We start from the raw sequence: 8,434 nt of genomic DNA on the forward strand, positions 1-8,434 counted from the left end.
CTGATTTGTTTAAGTTGTAGATTCTGCATATTTGTCCTTTGTCAGATGCACAGATTGTGAAGATTTTCTCCCACTCTGTGGGTTGTCTGTTCACTCTGCCGACTGTTCCTTTTGCCATTCAAAAGCATAGTACTGGAAGTTCTAGCCAGAGCAATCAGACAAGAGAAAGAAACAAAGGGCATCCAAATTGGTAAAAAGGAAGTCAAACTGTCACTGTTTGCTGACGATATGATCATATACCTTGAAAACCCTAAGGACTCCTCCAGAAAGCTCCTAGAACTGATCAAATTTCCAGATGCAAGGTTAATGTACAAAAATCAGTAGCTCTTATATACACCAATAGCGACCAAGCGGAGAATCACATCAAGAACTCAACCCCTTTTACAATAGCTGCAAAAAAATTAAAATATTTAGGAATATACCTAACCAAGGATTGGAAAGACTAGTAAACACTGTTGAAAGAAATCACAGACAACACAAACCAATGGAAACACATTCCATGCTCATGGATGCGTAGACTCAACATTGTGAAAATGACCATACTGCCAAAAGCAATCTACAAATTCAAAGCAATCCCCATGAAAATACCACCATCATTCTTCACAGAATTAGAAAAAAAACTCTAAAATCTATATGGAACCAAAACAGAGCCAGCATAGCCAAAGCAAGACTAAGCAAAAAGCACACGCAAATTTTTTGAGATTCTTCTGTACATAGTGATGTGCTCTCTGGTATTCTAACTCTCACATTTGTCTCATCAGTCCTGTACTGTGATCCGTGATCTCTGTTTTGTATTTTTTTTTCCCCGTGAGACTTTTTTTTTTAATGGAACACATACATCAGTTTCTTTAAGAAATATTTCTCCAACAGTTACCTATGGAATCCTTGGGTTACTGAAAAGATTCTTGTTAGTTTGAAATTTTTTCTTAGCATCTGAACTTTATATAAGTTTGAAAAACACTTCAATAAACTGTAATATAAATTGAGTAAAACTTAAAATATGTTGAGGTATTGTCAATGGGCAGGTTCCAGTTCTTAATTTTGCCGCACAAAAGAGTTTGAGAGCAAGCTCAAAGTAAAAGTAGGTGAAGAAGTTTATTGCAAAGTGACAGTAAATTCTGAGAGGCAGAGTGGATTGTTCAAAGCTAGAGGGAGCCGCTAGTACACTAAGGGAATTCCCTTTATGGGAAATATATACATATTCGTAAAATACCGGTGAGGTAAAGTATGCAAAGAGGACCCGTAGTTGGCACTCGTGCTCAGTATCTACATGCTCTACATGCATCTCATGTATCATTAGCATATAAAATTTCTACCTAGTGTTGCTTTTTTTTTACTACTAAGATGAGGAAAAGGTCACTATAAGCTAAACCTTGAGCCTGGCTGCACACGGAGGACCCTAGAGAAGTCCTTAGTTTCACCCAGCATCCCAGGCCCCCACCAAGACAGGAATTTGTAGCTAATGGCTTCTTGGGCTTTTGGTGCTGACTGGCTGCAGATTGGGGAAGCTACATCATGAATAAGGGGCTTTTGTTCTCTTTTCTGGACCTTATTATGTAACAGGAACTTGGAACCATCTGGCAGTCTGTTGGTATTCTGCAGGACAGCTCATCTTGCAAAAGGATCAGGTACTGACAGGAGAGTGCAAATGAAGGGAGACTGCGGCAAAAGGAGCCCATGGGGCTTAACATAAGAGGACAAGTCACTGTGGCCTTCTACCCTTATTTATCCTGCCTCAGGAGGTACACCTGAAGTTCCATGGCTATGAAATAGAGCTACAATTTAAGAATTGTTTATTTTTTTTCCCATCGTGTCTTATCAGCACAGGGAAAAGAAGAAAAGAAATGTGGTTTTCTATATTTTTATGTTAAGAAGTCAAAGTTTTCAAAATATCAAGGAAATGGGAGAATATAAAATGTTTACAAAATAGCTGGCACTTCCCCAGAGCTTCATAAAACTGAATATGTTCACAGGTCATTTTTCTTTTACATAAAGGTAATAGGCAGTTCCCAAGAACTTCAACAAAGAGTATGTCTATCCCAAAATTTGATCAAAAGATTCAGCTCATACCCTTCATTTTGAAAATGTATTAAATATCTATTTGAAAATGTATTAAAATTGTAACACTTGAGATGCTTCACTTGAATGTATTTATAGATCTCAATCATATACAGAGATAACTCCTGCCTAACTGCCTCCAAACCCATATCAACCATACATTTACTCTCTAAACTCTCAAACCTTAGAGAGGGAAAGTGTAAACTAGGAATGTCACAGATAAACAAGGAGGTATGTTCACCCTAACCATGGTCTTAAATAGCACCATTATCTACTCAATTATTTATGCCAGAAAGTATAAAGACATATTATTTCTATTTTTCCCTATCCTCAAATCCAACCTATCAAAAATTATTTTTGTCATATGTAGAAAACATATCTAATGTCTTTTAACATATTTCAATTTCTGCTACTACTATCTTAGCAGAGAATACGAAAATTTATTAGGCTGACCGTTCTAATAGGTCGTTGCACATACTCCTTGGTCCCTCAAATACATACTCCACAGAACAACAGTGTCATTAAAATGTACATTAGATTATGTTAATATCTCTGTTAAAATCCCTTAATGTTTTTCCATTAAAATTTTTAAGAAGTCAGTTCTTATCATGGCTCACCAAACTATGCCATAAGTTAGCCCTAATCTAATTTTCACCTTAATTTATTATGATTGTCCTTCTCAAGTATTGTGAGTTAGGTCCATAATCGTTGTATTATTTAGCCACATCAAATACTCTCCAGGCACAGGTTCGATGTGCATGTTTTATCTTCTGCCTGGAATGTTCTGCTTCTACTCTAACGGACTACTCATTCATTAGGTGTCAGCTTAAATGTTACCTCTTCCGAGAGATTTACATATTAATTACAAATAATTTATACCACTCTATAATTTTTTTCTACCTCTGTCTCCTATTTTTATTTCATTATCCTAAGTAACATAATTGCAAATATTATTTTTACTTTTTAACCTTTCTCCCTGACTAGAATACAGAGTCAATGACAATAGCATGTCATTCTATTTTGTTTACATGTTATTCTGACGTCACTCAAATTCAAGTAAATAGTGAGACCTTGTATCTTTGTTGACAGCTGAGCAAAATAAGATGTTATAAAAACCATTAATTTATTTGCATTCACCTCTCAAGAAATAAATGAAACAGTTTGGGAATGTGTAGCCAATGCAGAATCTGGCATCCTAATATGCACCTAGAAATGAATATACCTAGGCTTTATTTTATTAATTGTGTCCGAACTAGATGTTACTCTTTTTAGGCTCTGAAAGTCTTTTTCTTGAGTTAATAATTACTCTAGATATTTATGTCTCTCAGTATTTGTAAATGATGAATTGAGATTTTTTTAAAAAAGAACCCATTCTCTAGTATTAAAAAACTCTAAAATGTTTCTTCCTCTATCTGATTAGAAATTATTGAAATAGAATACTCCCTCTTGAATATAAATTTAAGAAGTTACTCTTTAATTTTCATAAAATTTGGTAATTATTAGACATTTGGATCAGAGACTAATAGTGCAAATGCTGATGGTACTGGCATGAAACCAGACACATAGACTAATGACACAGAAGAGAGAGCCCAGAAATAAATCCTCATATTTTTAAACAATTGATTTTTGACAAAGATGGTGCCAAGGATGCACAATGGGGAAATAATAGTTTCTTCAACACATGGGTGTCAGAAAAACTGTTTATCCACATGCAGAATAATGAATTTGGACCGTCATTTCATGCCATATACAAAAATCAACTCAATATGGATTTAGTTTTTGAATGTAAGACCTAAAACTAAAACTGCTTTGAGAAAATATAGGAAAAATGTTTCAACACATTGCTCTAAACGATAATTTTTTGGATTATGACCCTCAAAAACACAAGTTGCAAAAGCAAAGATAGTCAAATAGGATTACTCTGAACTAAAAATCTGCATACAAAGGAAAAACAGTCAATAAAATCGAAAGACAACTTACAGAATGGGAGAAAACAATTACAAAACCGCCCTCTGACAAGAGGTTAATATCAAAAACTTCTGAGGAACTCAAACAACTGAATAGTAAGAAAACATCACTTGATTGAAAAAAATTGGCAAAAAACTTGATTAGAAATTTTTCAAAAGAAGACATACAAATGGCCAATAAGCATATGGGAAAAAAGTTGAATATCACTAGGCATCAGGAAAACATTTAAAACCATTATGCGATGTTATCTCACACTGATCAGAATGGCTATTATCAAAAAAATAAAAAGTATTGCTGAGAATGTGGAGAAAAAGGACCGCTTGTTCACTGTTGGTAATGCTAATTAATTTAGGCATTAAGAAAAACAGTATGGAAGTTCCTCAAAAATTTAGAAATAGAACTACAATATGATCCAGCAATCTCACTAAGGGGTGTATATTCCAAAGAAAATGAAATGAGTATGCCAAAGGAACACCTGCACTACAGTTTTCATTGCTGTATTATTCACAATAGCCAAGAGATAGAATCAAACTAGGGTTCATCAATGGATCAATGGATAAAATGTGGTATTTATACACAGTGGAATATTGAGCAACTAAAAAATGAAATCCTAACATCTGCATTAACATGGATGAATCAAAAGGGTATTATGTTAAGTGAAGTGGGCCAGGAAAAAAGGGCAAATATAGCATGTTCTCACTCATATATGGGAGCTTAAATAAAATAAATTCATGGAGATAGACAGTAGAATGAAGGTTATTAGAGGCTGAGAACTATAGCGGACGGAGGAAGATAAGGGGTTGGATGGCCAAGTGCGGTGGCTCAACCCTGTAATACCAGCACTTTGGGAGGCCGAGGCGAGTGGATTACCTGAGGTCAGGAGTTGGAGATCAGCCTGGCCAACATGGTGAAACTGCATCTCTACTAAAAATACAAAAAAATTAGCTGGGTGTGGTGGCATGCACCTGTAACCGCAGCTACTCGAGAGGCTGAGGCAGGAGAATCACTTGCACCTGGGAGGCGGGGGTTGCAGTGAGCCAAGATCCTGCCACTGCACTCCAGCCTGGGTGACAGAGGGAGACTCTGTCTCAAAAAAAAAAAAAAAAAAAAGGCTGGGGTTGGCTAATGAGTAGCCAGAAATAGTATCGTCTTATCAGTTTAAATGCATCCAGGTTAAATATTTTACAAGACGGTTGTTTTTAGAAATATTTATAGCATAAATGTGTTTAATTGTAAAATGCTGTATTTTGGCTTTTAAAGTAATCGTGAGAGTGATTTTACATAAACCCTATTTAAAATTCAAATGTTTAAAATAAAAATGTGTCTATAAATGCAAAGCTTATGGCAACTGAAGGTTATATATAAATAAATTTTGTTAAAGATAAAATCTATTTTTGTCAAGCAACATGGATGAATTTCTGGTTTATTTATATCAATTTTGAAATGTATTTTGTGGGAGGTCTTATTCTAAATGTACTGTCAATCAAATAAGCATGTCAATATTGATAACTCAGTTTTCTATTTCACTTAATTGGTGATGAACTATAGTTATACTAAAAAATTCAAAAGAAATAATTCATCATGCAATTTATTATAAGAACATAGAAAATTGCTGTGGCCAATTCTCCTGAAAGTTTTTTTTTTTTTTTAATTAAGTGATAACATACCTGGAAGTCAAAATATTTCTAACAGCGAGGACTGCCTTTATGTTTTAATATGTGTTATTCCTTTAGAGGTGGAAAGTTTGCTTAAGTATTCAGGAGTGAATATAATTTACCTTGTTGCCCTCCTTGAAATAAACTAGACAATTTTGTTAATTTTGAAATGGCTCAGACCTATTTTTGTTTCTTTTTTTGTTTGTGTTAAGAAGCAGGATCTTGCTCTGTCACCCAGGCTGGAGTGTAGTGGCACAATCATAGCTCTCTGTAACCTCGAACTCCTGGGCTCAAGTAATCCTCCTGCCTTGCCCTCCCAAGGAGATGAGATGATAGGCATGAGTCAGCACACCCAGCCTATCATTGTTTAATTGGCTTTATTTATTACCAAATCACAAACAAAAACTGAAAGAAGGATAGAATGAAAGAAAAATTTGTGTAAATGCTTATTTTATTATTCATTCATTTTTTTTTTCAAATTGCAAGTTAAGAAAGAAAGAGCTCTTTCATGGACACTGGGCAGGCTTTCTTCCCAATACCCTAGTTCTAGAGTTTTCTCATGCCTTTCATCTAAGTGGTTGAGTATGACAGCTAAATTATGAGTCACTATTGTCAGAGACGGTTTCCCACTTACAGAAAGGTAAAATTCCTCCTGAAAGGATGAACTTTGGCATACAGAAATCTACCCATTTCAGTTTTCTGAGATCCAATACATCTGATTTATCCTAGTGTCTTTAGGCTTGTTGAGAAAACACAAAACATTCAATAACAGATGGCTTAACATTATAAAAAATGGTCATTGGAGTTTTTAATAGAAAGGGTAAACACTAGAAATATAATTTTTAAAATTAGATGCATGCTTTTCACCCCATTGATTAGTGTCTAGGACTTAAAAGCTTGCAAATGAGAAAAAAAATCTTCTCTGGTAGAAAGGGAGATTACACTTCTCATGTCTGTCTGAATACCTAAAAACTTATTTTGGGTTTTATGTGAATGAGTCTGAGATACAAAAACAACCTAGGTTTAGAACTTGTAGTGTGGAGTACCTGGAAGGAAGACAATCAAACATGTTTATTAATAGCAAGCATAGATTCCCAGTTAGGTAGGGGCATTACACTTACAGGGATTTTTTAAAAAGTATTTCTGCAAAGCACAGTCAACCCCACCATGTTCAACATCACCCTAGACGGCAAGCACTTGGGCCACGTCTCCATCAAGCTGTTTGCAGACAAGTTTCCAAAGACAACAGAAAACTTTGGTGTTCTGAGCACTGGAGAGAAAAAATTTGATTCTAAGGGTTCCTGCTTTCACAGAATTATTTCAGGGTTTATGTATCAGAATGGTGACTTCACACGCCATAAAGGCACTGGTGCCAAGTCCACCTACGGGGAGAAATTTCATGACGAGAACTTCATCCTAAAGCATACAGATCCTGGCATCTTGTCCATGGCAAATGCTGGACCTGGCACAAACGATTCCCAGTTTTTCATTCTGCATTGCCAAGACTGAGTGGTTGGATGGCAAGCATTTGGTCTTTGGCAAGGAGAAAGAAGGCATGAATATTGTGAAGGCCACAGGCTATGGAACACTTTGGGTCCAGGAATGGCAAGACTAGAATGATCACCATTGTTGACTGTGGAAAACTCTAGTAAGTTTGACTCGTGTTTTATCTTAACCACCAGACCATTCCTTCTGTAGCTCAGGAGAGCATACTTCCACCTCATTTGCTCGCAGTATCCTAGAATCTTTGTGCTTTCGCTGCAGTTCCCTTTGGATTCCATGTTTTCTTTGTTCCCTTTCATGCCTAGCTGGATTGCAGAGTTTATGATTATGAAATAAAAACTAAATAACAAAAAAGTATTTCTGGTAGTTGTTGGTGAAGTGATTTGGAAACACTACTCCAAGAGAAGAATTGTTAATTCTATAAAAATTATTATTTTTTAAAATATTTACTTGATGAAACTAAAACACTAACAAGATAACAAATCAATTTGTAGCCAGTTTTTAGAATTAGAGGACAATCCAGAAAATTGGCCTAAATATTGGGCTTGATTTTCCCTAGGGTTATCTGATTCAAATAAAAATCTTAAATATTCAGACTGCATAAAAATTAGCACACATGTAGTTTGAAACTAGAAGGAATGTAATCACCAAAAAACTGATGTAGCTATAATACTATCAGACGAAAAATACTCTAAGGCAAGAAACTTTATTAGAGATGAAGAGGGACATTTAATATTGATAAACAGATGAAAGCATCAGGAATATGGGCTACCTATGAATACAGGCAATAACATCTTCATAACACAAAATGCAAAATTTCAAAATGAGCAAAGAAGAAATAGTGACATCATAATGACACTGGCAAACTATAGCATACCACTATCAGCTGTTAGGGAAACAAACAGGAAAAATAATGAAGATAAGAACAAAGTTGACTAATCAGTATCTACAGAATATTTACCCCCAAAATTAAAAGAATTCACATTTCTTTCAAATATACTTGGAATATTTATAAAAATAAAATAAAATAATTACATGCTGGACAATAAAGCTTCAGAAGTACTTAATTTTTTTCTTTGTCACAGCATAGTTTTTGATATTGTTATTTATCCATAAAAGGGAAAATAAGTAGAAAATTCAAATAAATGTAATTAAACAATATAATATTAATAATGATTAAAATAAATTTTAAAGAGTGTCAACTGTGATAATGAGGTATGAGATACAAAATGTATAGGACTAAACTCAAT

The 8,434-nt window shown here is 34.8% G+C and overlaps 1 pseudogene; it reads left to right on the forward strand.

Moving 5' to 3' along the window:
- Nucleotides 1-6,848: 6,848 nt before the first annotated feature.
- On the forward strand, nt 6,849-7,330 carry LOC116470549 (peptidyl-prolyl cis-trans isomerase A-like; annotated as a pseudogene).
- The last annotated feature ends 1,104 nt before the right edge of the window (nt 7,331-8,434 follow it).

This window comes from Hylobates moloch, unplaced genomic scaffold (genome assembly GCF_009828535.3).
Source record: "Hylobates moloch isolate HMO894 unplaced genomic scaffold, HMol_V3 SCAFFOLD_6, whole genome shotgun sequence".
NCBI classification, from domain to species: domain Eukaryota; kingdom Metazoa; phylum Chordata; class Mammalia; order Primates; family Hylobatidae; genus Hylobates; species Hylobates moloch.